Here is a 3,460-nt window from a genome sequence, read left to right as displayed (position 1 = left end):
AAACCTCGATCGCCTGTTCAAGAAAGAACAAGAGAGACACAAGACCAATGATATTGGTACTGATGAAGAGAGTGATTCAAAATAAGAGACCACAGCTTCAGCTAAAGCAGAATGAAGTAACTCAGGAGAACGCCGCTGATCCACGTAATACATCATGCATACAGAGCCCTCAAGACCTGGAACTGTAATTTCCAGAGAAGTCTGTGGATAAATGGCCAGCCATGTAGAGAGCAAATGTCATACCAGTGGGGTACACAGATGATTAAAAGGCAGCACTTTTGCCTTTTGCATTTAAAATGCAACACGATTAAAATGCGATGATTAAAAGCAACAAGATATAAAAAGATGTGTGTATCTCTGTGAGTTCTGTGATGGTGGGGAGGGAGGGAAGGGCGAGGCATGTGTGTTAGAAGGGTGGGAAAGTCCTGCAGGGAAAGGGGCCGGACCAATCAACGGGTCCACAGTCAGAGGGACATTGGAGGATAAGTCCTGGAACAGCACTGAAAACTGGACAAATTTACCTCTAACACCTTATACCACTGGCAAGGAGGAAGATAATTTGGTGTTTGCATGAGCTTGTTGGGGTGGGGAAGGGGGGTTGCAGATAGGGAATGGGATGGAGGGTTGGAGAGGTGTCCGAGTTTAGATCACCATAACCCAGATGAGGATGGTGTAATGTGTGTGGGATGGCATTCCCATCCACTAAAGGTGAATTGTCTCCTGACTGCCCACCTCATAATGGTGTTTGATGCTCCTCACCCTAAGCTGGAAGCAAGAAAACTCATCCTGCTGAAAGTTACCAACCTCACACCACTTTCACTGAAGATGTCTGGACGCCACAAACCCAACACTGATTATGCTGCTTTCTTGCTAGGAGACTTGGGGTGATCTGAGCAGACTGAGGACAGGTCCATCATTTGCCTGTGGAACAGGGGTACAGTCTGTGAAGAATTTTTTTTTAAAGATTTTATTTATTTATTTGACAGAGATCACAAGCAGGCAGAGAGGCAGGCAGAGAGAGAGGGGGAAGCAGGCTCCCCGCTGAGCAGAGAGCCCGATGTGGGGCTCGATCCCAGGACCCTGGGATCATGACCTGAGCCGGAGGCAGAGGCTTTAACCCACTGAGCCATCCAGGCGCCCCTACAAAGAATTTTAATACAAGAATAAAACCAAGAAAAAGCTGGTACTGTTTTTATCATCACCTCCATACTATTACATTTCTAAATAGTACCAGTCATCAGTAGTCTTCCTCCTTGGTTTATTATTTTGGGTGAATGGTGGTGAAAGGGTTTTGGCAAGTGTAGAGTTGAAGTTACTCATAATCCCAAAGTATTTGATGCTTTTCCTTTCCTTTGTATAGGAAACTGATACCAATGTCACAGACCCCACCTAGTGGTCTGATTAAACCCCTTTCTTCCTCAGAAACTTGGCGTGGACCAGTGGCCTCTCAAGGGTGAGGAGTGGGAGTTCTCTACTCCCCCATGCTGGCAATAAAGGGGGCATTGTCTATAGAGAATTTTAAAGCAAGAATAAAATGACGTATGAGTCATCCTTTTTTTTTTTAAAGATTTTATTTATTTATTTGACAGAGATCACAAGTAGGCAGACAGAGAGAGAGGGGGAAGCAGGCTCCCTGCAGAGCACAGAGCGCGATGTGGGGCTCGATCCCAGGACACTGGGACCATGACCTGAGCCGAAGGCAGAGGCTTTAACCCACTGAGCCACCCAGGTGCCCCTGAGTCGTCCTTTTTAAAATCTTCACTATGCTAAGCTTTGCACTGTGGCAGTATCGTAGCCAATGAGGTTTATCCAAGGCATGATTATTGCTAATTAAAATCTTCACTATACTATAGCATTTTTCTTTAATTAAATTTTTAATTGCAGTATAGTTAACATACATTGTTATATTAGTTTCAGGCGTGCAATTTAGGGATTCAGCACTTCCATATGTCACCCAACGCTCATCTCAATAAGTGCTCTCCTTAATCCCCACCAGTGGTTTAATCCAGTCTATCCACCTCCCCTCTGGTAACCATCAGTTTGTTCTCTATAGTTCAAAGTCTGTTTCTTGGTTTCTCTCTCTTTTTCCTTGGCTCCTTTTGTTGTTGTTGTTGTTTCTTAAATTTCACATACAAGTGAGATTAGAGGGTATTTGTCTTTATCTGATTTATTTCATTTTATACTAATTCCGTGTATATTGTTGCAAATGGCAAGATTTCATTCTTTTTTTGGCTGAATAATATTCCATTGTATATATATATATGTATACACCGTGTCTTCTTTTTTTTTTTAAAGACATCTATTTATTTATTTGACACAGAGAGAGAGAGAGAGATCACGAGCAGGCAGAGAGGCAGGCAGAGAGAGAGGAGAAAGCAGGCTCCCTGCTGAGCAGAGAACCCGATGCGGGACTCGATCCCAGGACCCTGAGACCATGACCTGAGCCAAAGGCAGAGGCTTTAACCCACTGAGCCACCCAGGTGCCCCTACACCGTGTCTTCTTTTTTTTTTTTTTTAAAGATTTTATTTATTTATTTGACAGAGAGAAATCACAAGTAAGGAGAGAGGCAGGCAGAGAGAGAGGAGGAAGCAGGCTCCCTGCTGAGCAGAAAGCCCGATGTGGGGCTCGAACCCAGGACCCGGGATCATGACCTGAGCCGAAGGCAGCGGCTTAACCCACTGAGCCACCCAGGCGCCCCTACACCGTGTCTTCTTTATGCATTCGTCAATCAATGGACACTTGTGCTGCACACAACATAGAGTGCATGTATCCCTTTGAATTAGTTTTTGGGTAAATACCCAGTAGTGTGATTCCTGCATCATAGGGTAGTTCTATTTTTAACTTTTTGAGGAATCTCCATACTGTTTTCCACAGTGGATGTACCCATTTGCATTCCCACCAAGAAAGCAAGAGGGATCTTTTTTCTGTACTTCCTCACCAACACTTGATTCTTGTGTTGCTGATTTTAGCCATTCTGACAGGTGTGAGGTGGTATCTCATTGGAATTTTGATTTGCATTTCCTCATGATGAGTGATGTTGAGCATCTTTTCATGGGTCTGTTGGCCATCGGGATGTCTTCTTCAGAGAAATGTCTGCTCATGTCCTCCGCCCATTTTTAATTGGGTTATTTGCTTTTAGGTGTTGAGTTGTATCAGTTCTTTATATATTTTTGGATACTAACCCTTTATTGTATATGTCATTTGCAAATATCTTCTCCCAGTTGGTAGGTTGCCTTTTAATTTTGTCATTTCCTTCAATGTGCAGAAACTTTTTTATTTTGATATAGTCCCAGTCACTTCTTTATTTTTGTTTTAAAGATTTTATTTATGAGAGACAGCGAGAGTGAGAGTAAGAACGAGAATATGGGGAGGAACAAAGTGAGGAGAGAATCCCAAGTAGTCTTACTGCCTAGCAGGGAGCCCAATGTTGGGCTGGATCGATCCCATGACCCTGAGATC

At 43.5% G+C, this 3,460-nt stretch overlaps 1 pseudogene; it reads left to right on the top strand.

The window, feature by feature from the left end:
* The first annotated feature begins 1,769 nt into the window (after nucleotides 1-1,769).
* On the top strand, nucleotides 1,770-1,890 carry LOC125092464 (uncharacterized; annotated as a pseudogene).
* Nucleotides 1,891-3,460: the final 1,570 nt, after the last annotated feature.

This window comes from Lutra lutra, chromosome X, assembly GCF_902655055.1.
Source record: "Lutra lutra chromosome X, mLutLut1.2, whole genome shotgun sequence".
NCBI lineage: Eukaryota > Metazoa > Chordata > Mammalia > Carnivora > Mustelidae > Lutra > Lutra lutra.
The sequence above is the reverse complement of the archived record's forward strand: the minus strand, read 5'-3'. Positions and strand labels throughout refer to the sequence as shown.